Raw genomic sequence first — 22,549 nt, 5'->3', positions numbered from 1 at the left:
ACAGCTGATTATTGTATTCATTGTAGAGGTAATTTGAGCAATCCTTTATTTTCAAATCCATCCTTGCTCCAAGTCTATTTCAACTTTATCTTAATGACTGCAGTGTGGAAGTTTTGATTTTCAAACTATCTGGCATTGGTTCAATGAATGATTGACACATTTTTAAAATATATGTTTGGCAGTTTAGAAACTGAAAAAATGTCTTCTACTCTTCCTTTTCTTGGAGGAAGGGTAGATTTCATTTCAAAAGAATAATCCTCTTTGGTATAAATAGAAGGGGACAGTTTAATATTTGCAATCTTTTGTGTGTTCAAAGCTGAAGTTTTGCGGTAACTCATCAGTTTTGGTTTTTCTGAAGGGCTTCAGAGTTTTAGTTCTCCAATGGAAAAACTTGTTTCTTTTTTTTTTCAATACTCCACATCTGGAGCACATAATTGTATGTCATCAATTATTTTGCATTTCAATTTATTTTGCAATGTTTGTAGAATGTACAGCAGGGGTGTCAAACTGTCAGCCCCCGGTCTGGATACATCATAGCGAAAGCGCGCTCACCCCACCCCCTTGCCCACCCCATTGCAATGGCAAAAAAATTGCCATACGTCACAATACGTCACATGACGTTGCGAGTTTGACACCCCTGATGAAGAGCAACACCTTTTCCTTTTAATTATTAGTTAATGTAATCTACAACAGTTTGGTTTCTAGCTTTATATATTGTATTTGTCAGGATTGTTTTGTTAGCTCTTGATATATTTTTAGTGAAAAAACAACTATTAGTTAAAAACTTATCTTGGGCAAAGAAGAAAATAGTCAAATAATAAACACTGAATATTCACACTGAGTACAGTAATAAATATTCAATTACCCTGGCACTTATACTTTCCAGGTTCCCTTAGACTGTCATTAACTACAGGTAAGGAAGGGTATGCTAGAAAGACAGATTACTTGATTATTCTCAAACTTTTGTAAGGCTAGAATCAATGCCTTTCTATTGGTCTAACTAGGCAGACACGTCATTTAAGTATCCCTTAAAATAAGTATTTTCATGTGCAGAGAAGTTGCTGCTGAATCTTCGATTTGTGAATGCCATTTTAGAATTATATTTGATTTTTACCTTGGGCCTTGGTTATTGGCTCTATATTGTTAAATTTACCTGTCTTGATTAACTTGGGCCTGTGAACTCAAGTTACAGATCCTCTTATATTAGATTCATTGTCAGAATGCAAAAATCAGTTATGCAGATATTCTCAGATCCTCATTTACACACCTATCAGCGTGCCAGCACCAGAGAGAATGTCTTACTCTATTTTATCATTTTCTCTGCTTGTGTATTTATTTTTGCTTCACTCCAGTACACATTCTGTCTCAAGCCCAACTGAGAGAAATCCAGCTGAACAAGATAATATAACTAAAGCCAAAGAAAGTGTGGGAGAAGTCTTCTCCTGTCTGGACAATCCTGCCAAATAGGTTACATTTCTCTCAAATATTACATCTGTCATGACGTCCTCTGTGAAGAAATACAAGCACTCCAAAGGTACGGGTGACCAGGTTTATTGCTCACATAGATCAAACCGTGGTAAAGTCAGCGTTGAGGCTTCCAGCCTCAGCGCTCCATTACATCACGCTGCTCCACCCTAACCCTACCCCTTCAGTGCAAATCGGCATCCGCCCACCTCCCCATAAAGCCTCCACCCATCATCCTGCACGCCCGCCACCCACCACATGTGTTGCTGCGGCCCGCCGAGCCCATCCCTAGGTATGGCTTGCCCTTCTGTCTCCATGTGCCTCCCTGTTCGGCCTGCTGTTGCCACCTCCCTGTTCATGGCTGCCTGTGGCTGGTTGGTTTCCCTGGCCGCCCCCCCCCCAACGTCCATTGTTGGACCCGGCTCCGGCTGCTCTCGTGGCCCAGCAGGGCGCTGGCGTCGCTCCCAGGACCCGGGCGCGGGCGCAGCCTGTGGCTCTGGGCCCAGCCGCCGGGGCGCCGGGGGTCGGCCAGTGCAGGTGTGCCCACCAGCTGACCAATGGGTGTCCGGAGCCGTCTCTGTCGGTGGGGCGAGGGCGTGCCCGGCCAGCCGGGTGTGATTGTGCTGGCCAGCTGCAAGGCGGGAGACCAACGCCACGTCTCCAGGCCGGGCGGGGCTGTGCCTACCAGCTGGTCGGCGGGAGCCCGACGCCACGTCTCCAGGCCGGGCGAGTCTGCGCCTACCAGCTGGTCGGTAGGAGCTCGATGCCGCATCTCCGGGCAGTTGCGGCTGGCAGCTTCGGCCGGCGGCTTCGTCGTGTGGCCAACGGGACCCAACGCGGCCAGCATGGTCGGCTGGTGGCCGGTGGCAAAATGGTGAGGTCCGGGAGCGCAGGTAGGTGCTGGAGACGGCGGTCTTCCAGAGGAGGGAGGGGCCACTCCCCTGCGCCGGCGGGGATGGTGTTGCAGCTCGGCTGCTTGGCAAGCTGGCGGGGCTTGACAGTCGGCTTCCCCTACCACATGCCCACCTGCGAAGGAAGAACGACAAGATGGACATCTACGGACCCAGGCCACCGAGTCCCCGGTTCCACCCCCTGGTTTGGACGGGTGCGTGCGATGGAAGGCTGCGACCAGACGAGCTGCCCAAACGTACCCTTTCCCCACCCACGAGGCTTCCGCTAGTGGGTATCCTTTCCACAAAACAAGGTACTGCACCTACCCCCCCGTACCCGTGAGTCGAGGATTGCCTGTATTTCGTATTGGTCCCCATGCACAGGGCCCGGTCCACTCCCACCTGCTTTCCCCGTCGGGCCCCTGGCGGGCCTCAGTAGGCTGCTGTGGAAGACTGGATGTACCTTCCCTAAGAACCGTGGCAACCGTAAACGTACAGTCACGGGGTTGATCACTCCGACTACCTGAAAAGGGCCAAGGTACTTGGGGCCTACTTTTCTGCTTGGTACCCGCAACGGCAAGTACTTGGTCGACAGGTATACCCACTCCCCGACCTTGGGGGTCTCAAAAGGTTCCCGCTTCTTGTCTGCCTGCTCCTTCACCCGTGCTTGGGCTTTCGCCATCACCTCCCTAGTGGTCTTCCAAGCACCACCTAAATGGTGTATCCATTGCCCGGGCCCGGTGGGCGTTGTCAGTCCCTGTCCACACTCAGGGACAGGGATGAAGTCATACCGTGCCACCACCTGGAATGGTGTCAAACCCGTGCTGCTGTGCACGGTGTTGTTGTGGGCGACTTCAGCAAATACCAGGAGGTCTACCCAGTCTGTTTGCTGGTATGACACGTAACTCCTGAGAAGTCTTTCTACCGTGGCATTGGCCCTCTCAGCGGCTCCGTTAGTGCTCGGGTGGTAGCCGGAGCTGAGACCCTGGGTGGACCCGATGTGCCGCAGGAACTCCTGCCAGAACCGTGCTGTAAACTGGACCCCACGATCCGAAATAATCCGTCGGGGGACCCCGTGTAGCCGATAGATATGTGTCAGAAATAGCCGTGCCAACCGTTTGGCAGATGGCAGCCCCTTGCAGGGGATGAAGTGCGCCTGTCTGGAGAAGAGGTTGATGACCGTCCAGATCACTGTGTAGCCCTGTTGTGACTCAGGGCCAGCCTGTGGGTCCGACAGCCGGGTCCGATGTATCGGAGGACTCAGATGTGGGGGAGGAGGGAAACGAACCGGCTGATGATGATTTGGAGGCTTTGCAGAGTCCTCAGCCGGGGACCTCTTCTCAGCTGTGTGAGCCCGAGAGTGCGGAGGATGATGACCCACAGCTGGCCCTGTTCAAGGACGCCCGACGCAGAAGGCAGACGAGCAGGGACAAACAAAGAAAGGCTATGGGACTCCTCGGGAGGAGGCACAGGGAGACCACGCCCTGAGCTCTCTATAAAAGAAGTGTTTGGGGAGGGGCTGGTTGCTGAAAGCAACTTTTCCGCTTGAGAAGACAAGCTCTTGTGTTTTTGTTAACTGCGTAATTAAATCTTGGCAGAAGCCTTTTAGCCTTGGACGCTTTCCAGACTCTTCTTTTGATTAGGGGTGCGAGAAGAGGGCTGGTTCAGAACAGTTTGCTTTCAGCCACCCACCCCTTAATACTACGGTGGAGCAGCTTCTTGCCGAGAATGCCCAGCTCAACCAGCAACTCACCTTGCTGGCCACTCAGGTGGCACAACTGCAGGCTCAGGTACATGCTGCCCCCCCACCCAGGAGGAAATGTCAGATAGCTATGCCGGATAAATTTGCTGGTAAACCAGAACTGTTTCCTGCCTTCCTGGGACAATGCCAGCTTTATATCAGCGTGAGAGCAGCTGATTTCCCCACTGACCGAGATAAGGTGGGATTCGTGTTGAGCCTTCTGTCGGGAGATGCAGCTCGTTGGGGCACGCCTCTGTTGGCACAGCCTAGCCCTTTGTTGGATAACTTTGGGGGGTTTTGTGACCATATGCGCCTCATGTACGAGGACCCGATTAAGGCGCAGACTGCCACCCGACGCCTGAAAGCTTTGAGGCAGGGTCAGCGCCCTCTACAGGCCTATATCAGCGATTTCCGGCTGCTTAGCCAGGATTCCGCCTGGAATGAGGCTGCTCGTGGATGCCTTTCAGGATGGCTTGTCAGAGGAGATGTTGGATGAGCTGGCCCGCGTGGACATTCCCTCAGACCTGAATGGGCTGATCCATCTTTGTCTGCGGATCGATGCCCGGCTGCAGCAGCGTAAGAGTCGCCGTGCCACCCCACAGACCCCTGCCGCCCCTGTTGTGCGTGAGCCCCCAGTCCAGAGGGAGGAGCCAATGGAGCTGGGTGCCGCCAGGTCCCGTCTATCGGTGACGGAAATGGACAGACGACGATCGGAGGGGTTGTGTTTTTACTGTGGGGACCCTGGACATTTGGCTGCTTCTTGCCCGAAGAAGCGTCAGCGGGCGTCAGTGACCAAGCCTGCCCCGAGAAAGTCCCCTGCTTTGCTATCGGGAAACGGCCCGAGCCCGATCTAGACGGTGTGAAAGATCGGGCGACCCACAACGATCACGCCGAGCGACGCCGTTCCGACAGTGCCTGTGAACCTCCACGGCATTTGATTTTGGAGGCACGACTGATCCTCCCTGGCAAGCCAGAGGGGATTCCGGTCCATGCCTTAATTGACTCTGGGGCTACCACTAACTTTATGGATTCGGCCTTTGTGGCCAAATGGGCTGTTCCCCAGTGTCCAGTGGATCCGCCCATGCTTGTGGAGACCATCGATGGTCGAGTGCTCCTGTCCGGGCCTATCACGGCCGCCACGCAACCCGTGTGTATGGCCATCAGTACCCATGTGGAGGCCATTCAGTTCTACGTCACTTCGAATCTGCACTTCCCCGTGGTCTTGGGACTGGCGTGGCTCCGGGCGCATGATCCACAGATCTATTGGTCTCAGAACTTGGTCACCTTCCCAAGTTTGCAGTGCGTGGACCACACCCGCCATATCTGTGCCGGCCAGGTGGAGGGTTCCCCAGGGGTTTCCTTGCCTCCCGAACCGTCCGACTTTGCTGACGTGTTCAGCGAGTCAGAGGCGGACCAATTACCCCCGCACAGGCCCTACGACTGCTCCATTGACCTAGTCCCTGATGCGCCTCTCCCAGTGGGGCGTTTGTACTCCATGTCGGAGCCCGAGTTGGCTGCATTGCGGGACTTCCTGACAAAGAACTTGGCTCGTGGTTTCATCCGGCCCTCGTCCTCGCCAGTGTCTGCGCCCGTGCTCTTCGTCAAAAAGAAGTCGGGCGAGTTACGGCTTTGCTGTGACTACCGGAAACTCAACGCTATCACGGTGCGTAACCGCTACCCGCTGCCCCTCATCCCCGAGCTCTTGGACCGACTCCGGGAGGCTAAGATCTTCACGAAACTGGACCTGCGTGGAGCTTACAACCTCGTCAGGGTTCGGCCGGGTGATGAGTGGAAGACGGCGTTTGGTACTCGCTATGGACATTTCGAGTACACGGTGATGCCGTTTGGCCTGACCAACGCCCCCGCTGTGTTTCAGCATTTTATGAATGACATCTTTCGGGATCTGTTGGACCAGTTTGTTGTGATTTACATGGACGACATCCTGATTTACTCCCCGTCGCGTGAAGCGCATCATCAGCATCTCCGTCAGGTCCTGCAGCGCCTCCGGAAACATCGGCTGTTTGCCAAGTTGGAGAAGTGCCAGTTCTACCAGGTGACCATTGATTTCTTGGGTCACCGCATTTCTCCTGAGGGCATCGCCATGGAACCGAGTAAAGTTGAGTCGTTGCAGAGTTGGCAACCCCCGCGTCGCGTGAAGGATATTCAGCGACTTCTTGGATTTGCCAACTACTATCGGACATTCATCCCTGGCTTTGCTGCCTTGACAGCCCCCCTCACCCGGCTCCTGCAGAAGAAGACTCGGTTCCAGTGGAACGCCCCCGAACAACAGGCGTTCCAAGCTTTGAAGGACGCCTTCATGAAGGAGCCCATCTTGAAGCATCCTGACCCGCAACGGCCGTTTGTCGTGGAGGCGGACGCCTCCGACATTGCCATTGGGGCCGTGTTACTTCAGGCAGCGACGCCCAACGGTACCCTTTTCCCTTGCGCGTATCACTCACGGAAATTGAATCCCTCGGAGCGCAACTATACCATCTGGGAGAAGGAGCTGCTGGCCATCAAGGCGGCGTTCGAGGCTTGGAGGCATCATCTGGAGGGGGCGCGGCATCAAATCGAGGTCCGGACGGACCACAAGAATCTGGAAAGCCTGCAGACCGCTCGGAATTTGAACCAACGCCAGATCCGGTGGTCCCTCTTCTTTGCGAGGTTTGACTTCCGGGTGCGGTACATACCAAGCGGGCACAACCAGAGATCGGATGCTCTGTCCAGGAAGCCCGAGTACACCCGAGTGGAAGACAAGCTTCTGCCCAGGACCGTGATCCCCGTCGAGTCTTTTGCTGCGGTGCGGGAGCCGGTGGATATACGGGCTCGGATCCGGGAGGCGCAGCAGCAGGAGGCGTGGGTGGCTCAGCGGAAGGAAGAGGTGGGGCCAGATTCGCCTTGGTCGGTCACGGATGGACTCCTGTATTATCGTGACCGGCTCTATGTTCCAGGAGGGCCACTCAGGGGACTCGTCCTCAGCCAATGTCATGATAACCCGGCTGCGGGGCATTTTGGCCTGTTCAAGACTCTGAACCTGGTCTCCCGTACATTCTGGTGGCCCCGAGTCCGACACGATGTCCAGTCTTATGTCACCTCCTGCGTCCCATGCAGGCAGGCCAAGTCAGCGACAGGGGCCCCGCCTGGTTTACTGCAGCCTTTGCCTACGCCCAAGAGACCCTGGGGGGCTGTGTCCATGGACTTTCTGACGGATCTACCCCCATCCTCCGGCTTCACGACAGTGTTTGTGGTGGTGGACATGTTGACCAAGATGGCGCACTTCATCCCCTGTCGCGGCTTACCGTCAGCTCGCGCCACTAGTCGCATGTTCATCCAACAGGTGTTCCGGCTGCACGGCCTTCCCGATAGAGTTGTCTCCGATAGGGGGGCCCAGTTTACAGCCCGCTTCTGGCAGGAGTTGATGCGGGCGTTGGACATTAAGGTTTGCCTCTCGTCCGCGCATCATCCTCAGACCGACGGGGGTACCGAGAAGGTCATCGGCATCTTAGAGCAGTATCTGCGCTGCTACGTTAACCTGCAGCAGGACAATTGGGTGGACTATTTGGCCATAGCCGAGTTTGCCTTTAACAACTCGCAGCACACCTCCACGCAGATGACACCGTTCTTGGCCAATGTGGGTTATCACCCTCGGTTTTTCCCCCTTTCTCCCGTGGACTCACCGGAGCCGGCAGCGAACGAATTCATGGCGGAGTTACAGGCGATCCATCGGTTGGTGCGACGGCAGCTGGAGAAGGCCAAGGCCGACTACAAGAGGTTCGCCGATCGGTCGAGAAGGGATACGCCTCCATTATCGGTGGGGGATCGGGTCTGGCTGTCCACCAGGAACCTACCATCCACTCGGCCGGCGAGGAAGCTGGACCACCGTTACCTTGGACCGTTCCCAGTCGAGGCCGTCATCAACCCGGTCGCCTATCGTTTAACTCTGCCACGTTCCCTGTGCGTGCACCCCGTCTTCCATCGGTCCTTGTTGGTCCCCGAACAACCGGCTTGTCCACTTCGCCAAGCGGAACCTCCCCCATAAGGACCTCGTGATGGCGACAGCACCCCCGAGTACGAGGTCGCCAGCATCAGGGATTCCCGCTGGCTGAAAGGTCGCTTCCAGTACCTGATTGAGTGGAAAGGGTACGGGCCGGAGGACTTCACATGGGAAGACGCGACCGCCGTTCATGCCCCTGCGTTGGTGACTGCTTTTCACGAACAGTTCCCATCCCGACCGCATCCGGATCGGCAGACCCGGGGAAAGGGCCCTGCGGTGCGGGATAGTGTTGTGACTCAGGGCCAGCCTGTGGGTCCGACAGCCGGGTCCGATGTATCGGAGGACTCAGATGTGGGGGAGGAGGGAAACGAACCGGCTGATGATGATTTGGAGGCTTTGCAGAGTCCTCAGCCGGGGACCTCTTCTCAGCTGTGTGAGCCCGAGAGTGCGGAGGATGATGACCCACAGCTGGCCCTGTTCAAGGACGCCCGACGCAGGAGGCAGATGAGCAGGGACAAACAAAGAAAGGCTATGGGACTCCTCGGGAGGAGGCACAGGGAGACCACGCCCTGAGCTCTCTATAAAAGAAGTGTTTGGGGAGGGGCTGGTTGCTGAAAGCAACTTTTCCGCTTGAGAAGACAAGCTCTTGTGTTTTTGTTAACTGCGTAATTAAATCTTGGCAGAAGCCTTTTAGCCTTGGACGCTTTCCAGACTCTTCTTTTGATTAGGGGTGCGAGAAGAGGGCTGGTTCAGAACAAGCCCCTGCTTTCCGGCAACCCAACAATAAAGTCCATGGCAATGTCTTGCCATGGTCGTTCGGGGTCCGAAACTGTCTGTAGCAGTCCTAACGGCTTCCCGACACGGGGTTTTACTATGGCACACACGTGGCAGCCCCGGATGTGTTGTTCCACGTCCGCCTTCATGCATGGCCACCAGAATTGGCGACGTGCCAAGTGTAAAGTCTTAAGGAAGCCAAAGTGGCCGGCTTGTTTGGCGTCGTGACACCGGTGCAAGATGGCGGGGCACAGTGCCTGAGGCACATACAGCCTATCCCCGTGCCAGGCCAAGCCGTTGCGCATGGTGAGAAGGCTGGGGTGCTCCTTCAGCCAGGTGTCTGTAGCCAAGGCATCGCCCATGGCACAGGACAGATCATCTCCCACGCTACAGACCACCTGGTCCACGACCGGGGATGCGCCAGGCGGGAAGAGCTCTTGCACCACTGCTTCCCATTTAGTGTTGTATTGCGGCAGCCATGAGAGCGCGTCGGCAAGAAAGTTTCGTCCCCCCGGCACGTACTTCAGAACGAAGTTAAACCGTCGGAAAAAGAGAGCCCATCTGACATACTTGGGTGCCAGCTTTCTCGGTGACTGCAGGACCTCCAAGTTTTTGTGGTCCGTCCAGACCTCGAAGGGATGGGCAGCCCCCTCCAATAGATGACGCCATGTCTCCAAGGCTGTGCACACGGCGAACGCTTCCTTTTCCCAAATCGCCCATGCGCGCTCTGCGGATGACAGCTTTTTGGATGAGTAGGCACACGGTTGCAGCACGCCCTCCATGTTCCGTTGCAACAGCACAGCCCCTACCGCGACGTCGCTGGTGTCGACTTGGACCACGTATGGTCGGTCTGGATCGGGGTGTGCCAACACCGGCTCCTTAGCGAATAGGGCTTTCAGGGTCTCAAACGCCTGTTGGCATGTGGTGGTCCATGCCAACTTCAGCCCTGGATGTGGCTTCTCCCCAGACTGCCGCGTCCGCAGCAAGTCCGTCAGCGGCAGGGCTGTCGCCGCGAAGCCCGGGATGAACTGGCGATAAAAGTTCGCAAACCCCAGGAAACTCTGTAGCTGTCGTCGCATCTGCGGCGCTTGCCACTGCTGCACGGCTTCCACTTTACAAGGGTCCATCTCTATGCCACTTGCGGAAACTCGATACCCCAGGTAATCCAACCTCGTCTTGTGGAACTCGCACTTGGTGAGCTTCACGTAGAGATGGGCAGCCAGCAGCTTCCATAGTACCTGGCGCACAAGGGCGACGTGCTCCTCCATGGTCTTAGAATAAATCAGGATGTCATCCAGGTACACGAGCACTCCTCGATACAGGTGCTTGTGGAGCACCTGATTTATCAGCTGCATAAAAATGGCTGGGGCCCCCTGGAGTCCGAACGGCATAACCCGGAACTGGAAACTGCCCAATGGACAGTTGAATGCCGTCTTCCACTCATCCCCGGCTCTGATCCGCACCCGATAATATGCCTCCCGTAAATCCAACCTCGTAAAGATGCAACCCGTCGACAGGTGTGCCAGGAGGTCCTTCATGAGGGGCAGCGGATACAGGTGTTCGACGCAGACTGCGTTGACTCCACGAAAGTCGACACACAGTCGAAGCGTGCCATCCTTCTTTTCTCAGAATAGTATCGGCGCTGCTATCTTGGACCGGGCAGGTTGAATGAACCCCCTCGCGAGGTTTTTATCGATATAACGCCGCAGTTCCTGTGGTGTCAGGGCGTACATGCGCGGTTTTGGCAGCTTAACGCCCGGCTCGAGCTCAATGGCGCAGTCCGTTGCTCGGTGGGGAGGCAGAGCATCACACTCCCTCTCGTCAAATACCTCTGCCAGGTCAGCGTACGCCTGTGGAAAGCAGACTTCCCCCACCCCCTCTGCCCCTTGGGCTTGCTCGCTCCCTGGCTGACCGGAGGGACCCACATATGCGTGTGGTGGTGGTTGTGGCCCTGTCCCCAACCACAGATGTCGACAGCCCCCTTCCCACCATATCATGGGACCCCACTTGTCGAGCCATGTCAGCCCCAGGATCACTCCCTCCGTCATAGACGGAACGACAAGGAACCGCAGCGTCTCCCAATGGGTTCCCATCTCCAAACGGACAGGGCTCGTCACCCGGGTGACCGCCCCCCAGAAGGGACCCATCCACCTGCTGGAAACGGAAAGGAGTTGGCAGGCGCCGCACCTCCAGTCCCAGCCAGGCAACCACCATCTGGCTGAGCAGGCACCGGGTACTGCTTGAGTCAATCAGTGCCGGGTAGGCCTCCCTACAACCCGTTCGCTGGTTGATGAGCACGACTGGAACTGTGAAGGGTACCACCGGGTCACTCACCATGGGTTCCTCCTCCTCCTCCTGGCTCTCATAGGGTTCTTAGTCATTGGCCCCGGGTGTTTCCGCACCCGTTGCTGGTGTCATCATGAGGGTCACCAGCTGGTGAGCAGCTCTTGAACGCTCCACTGACTTCCGTGCTGTGGGCCCCTTGCCAGAGGGAGTGGCTGCGGCCGCACGGGGTGCCGGCAAAGGGCAATCAGCCACACGGTGTCCCGGCTGATCACACCGTAAACATTTTATGGTTGGCCTTGGGAGCAGCACAGGTGGGTTTGCCGCTGGTGCCACGGTCTTCCGGTCCTCCACCTTCGGCTTCTCAGGGGGTCTGCGGGGCCCGACCTCTGACTTTCCCCTACACTCACGCAGCCGAACGTCGAGTTCAACAGCGACCCGATACCACTCCAGCAGTCGCTTGGGCACACCACACACCATTCACGCCCTACGTAGCGCGCCATCCAACCCTGCCTGGAAGTGGTGCACCAGCAGGCGTTCCGGCCAGGAGAGGAGCTTGCGAGCCACCCGGCGAAACTCACCAACATACTCCGCCGCGGGCCTGCCTTGTTGTCGCAGCCCCACCACCTCCGCCTATGGGTGCGGGCCACGTCCTCGAACTGCATCCGCAGCGATTCCAGGAACAGTCCAACATCAGCCAGCTCCCGGGCATGCTCCCCATACAGGTCAGCCGCTCAGGCCACAGCCTCTCCCTGCAGGCTTGCAGTGATGGCCACCACCATGGCCCATTGGGAGGCATAGGCTGCACCGTACTGGTCCAGATGATGGATAGTGTGGCTCAGGAACATGGCGAGCCAGTCAGGGTGACCATCATACGTCACTGGCAGAGGCGGAGGGCCCTAGAAGAACCCTGGACCCCAGGACCCCCCCTGGGACCTGGGGCCCCTCATACCTGGCGCCTGGTGCCACCCGCTCCATGGCCTGGTGGACGCCCCGGCCGTCGTTGTCCACCTGGCGGGCTCTGCCTGGTCCGACGCCTTGGGGGGTGGTCGTTTGGCTCGAACAGTTCCTGCTACCATCGGCTGTGATGGCGGGCCCCGGAACCTTGGGCTCGCCAGGCAGAAACCGGGCTGGCCCAACTGGCCAGGCATCAGCCTCTGTAGCGACCATCGCCGTGTCTCCCGGCCCGGCCCTGAAGGCGACCAAGGCGTGGGGCCCTGATACCCAAACTCCCCAAAACGGTCCCGCAACACATCCATTGTGTAGGCCTTCCTCCTCCGTCAGCCTCCGCTCTCTCCAGGCCATCGCCGAGGCCCCTGAATGATCCTCCCCACGGTCCAGGTCCAGGTGTTCCAATGCAGGACTGTACCACCACTCCCCGCTACGAGCCAGAGGCCCTTCCTCCCTGCCTTCGCTGGCCGCGGCCTTGGCCATAACTCCCTTGGTCTTCGGCCGCACCACCGGCCCTTCTGCCACATCTGAGTCAAGTGGTGCTGCAGCTGCAGCCCCTACGGCCCCATCCTCATCGGCTGCCAGAGCAAGCCCCTGTGGATCCTCTGCCATGCCCAAAGCGTGGGTAACAGCAGAAGGAATCATGGAATAATGCTGACTTACTGTCACGACATCCTCTGCGAAGAAATACAAGCATTCCAAATGTACGGGTGACCAGGTTTATTGCTCACACAGATCAAACCGCGGTAAAGTCAGCGTTGAGGCTTCCAGCCTCAGCAGTCCTTTTCATCACGCTGCTCCACCCTAACCCCACCCCTTCAGTGCAAACCGGCATCTGCCCACCTCCCCATAAAGCCTCCACCCATCATCCTGCACGCCCGCCACCCACCACATGTGTTGCTGTGGCCCGCCGAGCCCGTCCCTAGGTATGGCTTGCCCTTCCGTCTCCATGTGCCTCCCTGTTCGGTCTGCTGTTGCCAACTCCCCGTTCATGGCTGCCTGTGGCTGGTTGGTTTCCCTGGCCGCCCCCCCAACGTCCATTGTTGGACCCGGCTCCGGCTGCTCTCGTGGCCCAGCAAGGCGCTGGCATCGCTCCCAGGACCTGGGCACGGGCGCAGCCTGTGGCTCTGGGCCCAGCCGCCGGGCCGCTGGGGATCGGCTGGTGCAGGTGTGCCCACCGGCTGACCGATGGGTGTCCGGAGCCGTCTCTTTCGGTGGGGCGAGGTCGTGCCCTGCCGGCCGGGTGTGATTGCACCGGCCAGCTGCAAGGCGGGAGCCTGATGCCGCGTCTCCAGGCCGGGCAGACTGCACCTACCAGCTGGTTGGTAGGAGCTCAACGGCGCGTCTCCGAGGCGGTTGCGGCTGGCAGCTTCGGCCGGCGGCTTCGTCATGTGGCTACCGGGACCCAACGCAGCCGACATGGTCGGCTGGTGGCCGGTGGCGAAGCGGTGAGGTCCGGGAGCGCGGGTAGGTGCTGGAGACGGCAGTCTTCCAGAGGAGGGAGGGGCCGCTCCCCTGCGCCGGCGGGGACGGTGTTGCAGCTCGGCTTCTTGGCAAGCCGGCGGGGCTTGACAACATTATTGTGTCTAAGCTCAATGGGTGTTACAAGGAAATTGTCAAAGGTATAATATATGTCTTTTCTTTTTCAGATTGTTATTTGCTAAGTACTCAAAAATCTCTTATGTGTGTTTTAATTGAGCCAAACAGTTTCTGCTCACACTTGAGAGGTTTTTTTTTAAGAAGAGCACTGTCAAAGACATTTTTCTGCAGGTTTTTTAATGAACACTATTTCTTTTAAAAAATCATTCACTAAGATAAACACTCTTTTAATAAATTGCACAATTTAAAACTGATAAAATTGTTGCAAAATGTCCTCATATTTAGTACAGTATCCACTTCATCAAGTAAACCATTAAGTATTTGTGCACTAATCCCTATCAAATATTACAGGTATATCAAATCTTTTTATGCCTTCCTATCCATAAGCAGGGGTTTAGCCAATCAATTTAGGCAGCTGAAGAGTATTCAGCATGAGCTTCCCTTTTATTTCCTTCTCAATTTATATTTAGTTAAGAGTTCACGTCTCATAATTAGGAGAGAGTTATAAACACACAACCAGTGAGTTCCAGATACCATAGTCCAGTGCTTTCTTTTGTAAAAAAAAAAAAAAAAAAAAAAGTGCCAGAACTCACACATGCCATACAACCCACCTTGCCTACCCTACAAGGTTCCATCCAAAAAAGGTGCCGGAACTCTGTTCTGGGCGTTCTATGGCAAAAGAAAATCCCTGCCATAGTCTGAGATAAAATAATAATTGTCACTTGCTTTTCTTCTTATTAGATGCTCAACCCCCCTTCTCTAATTTATTTTTTTCACTTCATTGGCCTTTGTGATCATTTTTTTTTGTGTGGACATTTTCTAGATTTAACACGCTAATATTCCAATCTAAATTAAATTGTGCAGTTGGTGCTTCCTTTGTCATGTGATAACTTTATAAATCCTCTGCCCTTTGTAGAAAATAAGGCATTAAATGTTTTAGTTTGCAAGTATGTTTCGACTAGTAAAATATGATTTTGAAAATAAATTTTTTTAGTAGAACATAGAATAACAGAGTTGGAAGGGACCTTGGAGGTTTTCCAATGCTAACCCCTGCTCAAGTAGGAGGCCTTATACCATTTCAGATAAATGTCCAGTCTCTTTTTGAAAGCCTTAAGTGATTTCTCATCTTGATTTTTGGTGCTCTGGAAAATAATTTGATCCCTTAAGAAAATTTGTGGAACCACAGGTAAGTTTGAAACCTTCTACAATCATCTCCTGTACACTAGTTACTTGTGCCTTGTGGACCTTGCTTCTGTGCATTCTCCTGCTGATCATACTCCTATCCCTGTCTTTTCTCTTCTCTTGAGGAATCCATCTAACTTGTTTCTGGCACCATCATGAGAAAAAGCAGTGACATCATAATTCAGTAGATCTGAATCAAGCCTGGGCCTTTGCTAATTAAGTGACAGAAAGAGGACTATTGGAGAAGTCTTGTGTTTCTATCAAAGGAAGATATGATGGAGGCAATAAAGTTTCCTCACACCAAGATAATTGACAGGGACCAGTTGGGTTTGAATTTCCATAATTTGCATTTATCATGACTGCTATGCTCCATGGGACTAATAAAAACTATAATCTACACATAGATTATAAATACTGTTAAAGCCTGAGATAAATCAGCTTACACCTCCTGAAATAATAATTTGTTTTGCATTGTACCTCTCTTTAGTCTTCTGGGATAGAAAGTCTCACTTAAGAAAAGTTTGTCATTAGATATGATTTAATGTGTCACTTAATATATAATATTTTCTGACATTTTCTTTAAATAATTAAATTCAGCTTAGGGCAAGATTCCTCTGCCTGGAATAATAATATAGCTTTAACTGATATGACTTTTCACATTATAGATTTGCTCTGATGCACGGGTGTCAAACTTGCCATGTCACATGACTTGTCGCGACATATCACAACTTTTTTTGCATTGCCAGAGCTGGGGTGGATGCAGCCTCCATATGATGCAACCAAAAGATTGACACCCCTGCTCTGATGGATTATTTCAAGCTCCTTTGGTGATATTTGTTGCTGAATATGACAGATCAACATCATCTCCACTTCTGCAATCTACTTATAGCAATAGTATTCATGTAACTGAAAACCAAATTATTTTTCTGAATCATCTATCATCTTAGGATGTTACAGACATCACCTGTGATTATAACTCACTTGGATTTTGACAGATAATCTTAACTTCAAGAAAACAGAACTAAGCACTGTTGTGGCCTTTTGATATTTTGCGATTGAGATTTTAATGAATATTTTCCATAATTGGACCCTTTCCCCCCTCTTTAAAGGAGCATGATAATTATTTACAAAGTGTCCCTGAAATCCCAAGAGGAGAATAAAGAAAATATGTAATATTTTTTAACAGCAGACAGCTTGATCTTTTTTTTAAAAAAATCATTTAATAGGGCATAAATTAACACTTTTTCCCCAAAAGCCCTCAAAACAGATTTTGGAAAGTGATGTAGGTAGTAATGTAAATTAAAAGGTTAATTTCTGTAGAATTTAGTTAGAAGAACAGCATTTAATTTTAATGCATTCAAGTGGCAACACCAGCAGCACCATGGTTTCAGGCTTGCATTGAAGCCTAAAAAAATTAAGCTCCTTTTATTAACAGAGGATCCATATTCATGTAAGACCTGAAGCACATCAGACAGGTCATTTTCACAACATATATTAAAAGAGGAGAAAATACTCTCCTCATTCTCCTTAGCAGAAAAAAACACACCTTCCTATGCTAAAGATGAGTTGCTTATTTATCAATGATTATTGACAAAGAGCTGTCCTTTCTGGTTTAAAGATCACAGGATCTTTTGATCCTCCTTGACATCTGCTGTCTTGAGTTATCCAAAAGAAAAGTATAGTGTAATTTAAGAGAAAAAAATGAATAAATGAATAAATGTCAATGGTATACCACGAGTGATCTTCTACAAATATACTTTTTCTGATTTAGAGCAATAAAAACTAGCTTAAAGGTAAAGTTTCCCCTTCACATGCGTGCTAGTCCGAGGACGTCTCCGTGGTTATCTGGGCGGCATGACTAGATGCCAAAGGCGCACGGAACGCTGTTATCTTCCCACTGTAGTGGTCCCTATTTTTCTACTTGCATTTTTACATGCTTTAGAACTGCTAGGTTGGCAGAAGCTGGGACAAGTAACAGGTGCTCACTCTGCTACGCGGCACTCGGGATTCAACCCGCCAAACTGCCGACCTTCTGATGGACAAGCTCAGCGTCCTAACCCACTGAGCCACCGCATCCCTAAAAAACTAGCTTATGTATGTCCTAGTTCAATCAGAAAACACTAAAAAAACCTAGTGAAAAGAAGTGGTGCCACCTCATACATCACCATCGAGGAAAATCTTTGTTGGTCTACTAGTAATCTTCCCCCAAGTATTGTTTTATGTGCCGTGTGCCAGATGTCAGATGGGGACAATTTTACAAAGCTAACTGTCTTGCACAGAGCGGACGAGAGATACTATTATGGTGAAGATAGCTTGGATGGATAGAAAAGCCACAATAGGAGAAGATGAGAAACTTTGGATATTTACAGATACTCATCTATACAAATGTTGATGTCATATAATGTCAACAAAACTTTAACCAATAGGCCATCAGAAAACTACTGTTAACTTCATTGACTCCTATATCTGTGTATATCTTCTTTTATATCATACCTCACATTTTTCTTTTAAAGGAGAATATGTTCCTGTATCTGCTGTTTCCATTAGATCAACACATTCTTATGAAACATTGTTTAGCACTAGTGCCTTCTCTTATAAAAAGAAGTGGCTGTTAAGAAACATATTTCTTGAGGAAAGGCTGTGCTCCCTTGAGCAGTTCAGCCTTCTAAAGAAAGTTGCAATATAACTGGTGGTCATCAGAATGTGGCAGCAGAGAATATAATTTTATGGTTTGCCAACACAACTGTTCCCCTGAAATTAATGAGATTATTCCAAAGTAAACTGCGCCATGATAATTTCATCAAACAAGAGGAACCACATGAGGAAAAATATAAATCGTGATGCCTCCATTTGAACTAACTTTGAACTTAGCCTAAAGAGATTGTAAGTTGCAATCTTCACTTGTCTATCAGATGCCATGGTATTTCTTTGATCCATGATTGAGAATATTCTGTGGGATTTCAAAAGCAATGCCAAAGAAGAAAATGCCCTTTGTAAATAGTATCCACCCAGCTTTCCAAATTAGAAATACCAAACATGAAATGCAGCCATTTCCTCTTTAGGAAGTATTAAGGATATAAGACAAAATTTCACTATCACTCACAAACCTACTTTGTTCTTACTCCACTCAGATTACTTTTCTCCAGAATTAGATGAAAATTTTTTAAAGAAATCAAGGGAAAGGTCATCCTTTCTCTAGAATAAGCATATTCTTCATGCTCAGGCTGAAAGGGTACTGATAAAAGTTTATACTTCCCAGAGAGATTTCACAGAAGATATTGAATACATTTATATTAAACAGATGCACTGTCCTTATATTAGCTGAAGCCAGCACTTTTCTTGCTTCCCATGTTGCCAATTACAATTATTTTGTAGAAAGTATATAAAGAAAACCCAACTATCTTATAAAACTAATAAAAGACTAAGACCAAGAAAGTTATTGAAAACCAGATTGTTAAAGCTACTTGGGAGAGAAAAAATGTTCAAGAACATACCAGCAACTGGAAAAGAGTAGGTCCAATTTACAATAGGTCAGAAAACAGTGTTCAATCAGATCTCCCAGCAAATGAGCAGGAAAACCCAGATGGGAGCCGAATTTATTATGGGAACAGCTTCAGCTAATAGTAGATCAAAGGACAGGTATTCCAGTTTCGTCAGTCTTTAAGGTAATGATCCATCACGTAGGAAGAGAAATTAAAGGAAGAGATACTCCTAGATGTGTATATTGAGAGGCGTGGCAATGACGAAAGAGGTAAGAGGAAACCACCCCTTATTAAGATCTCTCTTCTTTCCTGCTTCAGAATCCCCAGTTCTCCAAACAAGGAACTCTTCAACCCTTGCTTCAAATTTCATAACAAATACTTCTCAATGTAGTCTGGCCATTGTAAACCATATTGTTTGGTCTAGGTTTGAAAACAAATTTTAATGTTTTGTTAAGATCTTAAGGAGTAATTTGATCATAAAGGTCCCTCAGTGATAAAGTTACTTAGACACTCTGGTCTTTCTGAACAAAGCCTCAACAATTCCAACATGTCAGTGCAGGCCAGCATTAACCAAGACCCGTTGTCTAACATGGAGCTTTTTTTTTCCTCAGCTGGAGCCAGCACTTTCCATTGCACTGTTCAGCAACCAATTGCTGCCTTTATCTAGCTCTCTCACTTCCTGAACCATCTGAAATAGATTAAATGCTAGTAAGAGCTGTTGAAACTCCAACTCTATAATGGCCAGACTAAATTAGGTTCATTTCATTGGATTGTATAATCTCTATGATGGCTCCCATGTAGCTAAGTTATCTATGTAAAATATTGGCCATTTTTAGATGAATCTAAGTGAATGTTTTTTCTGAAATAAATCCCAATAAATCATTTCCTTTAACCTACATATGTCATCATATGTAGACATATGATCACTGTGTATCTCACGGGTGTCAAACTGCCAGTCCGTGGGATGGTTTCATCATACCAAAGCAGCACCCACCCCATTGTCAGCAATGCAAAAAGATTCACGATACATCACAACATGTCACATGACATGGCGAGTTTGACACCTGTGGTGTATCTAGTCACAAATAAATGTCACATATTCAGGAAATCAGGTTAAAGAAACTACTGTAGTACTTCACTATTACAATGAAAACTATTTGAAACCTTTCCCTCCGTTTCATCTTCTACCAATAATTCCTTCTTTTTTCTTATATCCTGTTGAACACTCATTGGTTCTTTGGTTACTGTTATTCAAGGCATTACATCTATTACTCTTTAGTATTTAAATGGTGACCCTTCTTCTACTTTAGTTTAATAGTACTTATCTCTTAAGTTACTTCAGCTGTTTTGAATCTTTCACAATCCTCTTAATGTCTAATACCTTCCACTCCTTATTTATTTACTTACTTACTTATTTATTTACTTATAAACTACTTTATGCGTTTATTTTTTTATAGGATAAGTATAAGATTTAAAACAATAATTGTTCAGACATTGGTTCTAGTAGTATTGACCAATTATGTAAGATATACGTAAATGTATTGCAATGTATTTTGTAAGTTGAGAAGAACCAGGCAAGAACAGGAAATGCTAGTGGCATTCTACATGGAATAGATAACATAGTCTCTGGAAAATCTAGTGTTCAATGGCAGAATTGCCCAGTTGTATCATCACTGTCTGAGCATTTTCCTTTCTTCCCATTCCCTATTATCTTATCATACCCAAGAAACACTGGACGTAACTGTGTCTTGACAAAAGGTGAATAGTGATAATAAGGGCTGAAGTACAAACTTTATTTCTTTACTTTTGATATCATAAATTTATTGACCTTTCCATTTCTGAGTTCAGTCTTAGTACAACATGTCCTAATCAAGATAACCTATAAAGCCCTAAATGGCTTGGGTCCGGGATATCTGAGGGAACACCTGCTGCCGGCATCAAGCTCCCTTTGTCCTGTGCGCTCCCACAGGGAGGGTCTTCTCAGGGTACCGCCGGTAAAAGATTGCCGGCGGACAATACCCAGGGGGAGGGCCTTCTCTGTGGGTGCGCCTGCCCTTTGGAATCAGCTGCCTGTAGAGCTTAGGACTGCCCCTAACCTTCGCTCATTCCGCCGGGACCTGAAGAACTGGCTCTTTGAGCTCTCTGGCCTGGTCTGAGCATATTAATTGGGATTTTAACTGTATTTTAACTGGGGTTTTATTGCAAGGTCTATATAATTTTTTTAATTGATTTTAAGTTTTGTAATTGTTGTATTGTTTTTAAAAAACCTTGTGAACCGCCCTGAGTCCTACGGGAGAAGGGCGGTATATAAATTAAATAAATAAATAAATAAATAAATAAATAAATAAATAAATAAATAAATATGCTTTGTAATAGACATCTGGGAGGCACAGCTGGAATCTACTGCATCATATAAAGTCCGTTGCTTTTATACCAAACTTTGTAAGATATAGAAACTAAACAATCTGTTTTTTAAAAAAATAAGTAAACCCTACCCACACCTTAAAGAGTACTGAGGCGGCAAGTAGCACACATTCACACAATAATTATTCCTCCTCCTCCTAGATTATGTTACATTATTTTACATTATGTTAAACATAATAAAAAATAATGCAAAAGTCTTCTTTAAGTGTTTGAGATAATAAACATTTTTTTTCTTTTTTGTTGCTAGTGTTGAATGTATACTTTTGTTTCATTTTGGTTGGTTGTTTTTTTCTGTTTTCTATTTTATTTTTATAATAAAACAATAAATAATATTAAAGAAAAACATCAGGTTCCAGGAGTTAAAGATTCAGCTCTGCTTAATCTATATTTCTCTGACTTTGTTTCCCATTGTATTAAAAACCTAGAGATTCAATTACATTTTAGGGTTTGTGTTTGTTTTTCTTAAGTAATGCAATGATTTTTCATAGAACGATGCTTTCAGTTTTCAACAATTTTAAGCTTTTTCTATGGTTGCAATTTTTCCCCTTATTTGTTTCCTGAAATTTATTTATCTCCTGGCATTCTTGAGTTCCTAAGATTTCTTTTTATTGTTCACAGTAGCTTTTCCATTTTATTTATACAGCTTGCATGTCCCAGGTTTTCTTGATCAAAAACATTTTTTCTGTATTTATGTTATACAACAGGTGATCACAGAATAAATTCATAGTGCTCTTTCATTCTTCTATAATATTAAACATTTACAATTTAAGAATGTTAGAAGAGGCATTGAGAGACATATCCAAACTCGGTACAGAAGGAGATACATGAAGCCACAGTGGATTTTTTGATGTTGTATATTACCAGTTGTGAGGACACACACAGACATAGAATTAAAAGTCACTTTGAAAAATTATATCTTTATATGTGCTTATTTGGGAATTAGCTCATTGAATGCAGTAAAAATAATGCTAAGTAAACTTTTTATATATCATTGATTGCGATGGGAGATTTAAAGTGTTCCATGGATTCTATTGATATTTATTCTAAAAGGGTCTGGATTCCGTCTCGTCCTAAAATCCAAGGATCAAAGAGTTTTATCCAACTGATTGCTCAGATTAGCTCAAATTGTGCATGGGGCTACTACCATATTTTGGGGTATCCAAGTGCAAGTTGAGTTCTGAATATTTAATCCTGCAAATAAGTAAAGGCATCTAACTCCATTTCTTGCATAGAAGATGAAAGAGGAAAATTTCATGGCTAAGTTATTTCAGCAATGGTATAACTGCCTCCCTATTCAGACTGGGGACGAAACCATATGCTTCGTTGAGATTATTCCTTAAAACAGACGGAGAGGTCAATACTTGTTCTTTAATTTTCCAGGTGCCCCTTTTTATTACAACTTTTCTTTGCTCAAAATGTATCTCAAAGGTCAGGGGAAGGAGATTCCAATGAATCAGTTAGACCAGAAGAATGTTATTTGAGTGCCACCTGCTGATGGAAAGGAAGAGGGTGCCTTTAAAAATCCCCATACCCGAAGAGTCTTTTCCTTCTCATTTACTGCTTGTCTGTCAAAAAAGTGTAGGTGAGGGATGATACTGTTTACAGTTGGCAAAGTCTTTTTGGGATAATCTGATAGATAGAACTCTGGAATAAAATGAAGGGACAAAGAGACGGTGAACAATGTTACAAAGAGAATATTTATGCTACATATTAACTAATAATGGAAATGGAATTAACATCGTAAATCTATTTATTCGTTAATGGG

Source organism: Vipera ursinii (genome assembly GCF_947247035.1).
Source record: "Vipera ursinii genome assembly, chromosome: 6".
In the NCBI taxonomy this organism is placed as follows: Eukaryota; Metazoa; Chordata; class Lepidosauria; order Squamata; family Viperidae; genus Vipera; species Vipera ursinii.
This window is presented reverse-complemented; position numbering follows the sequence as displayed.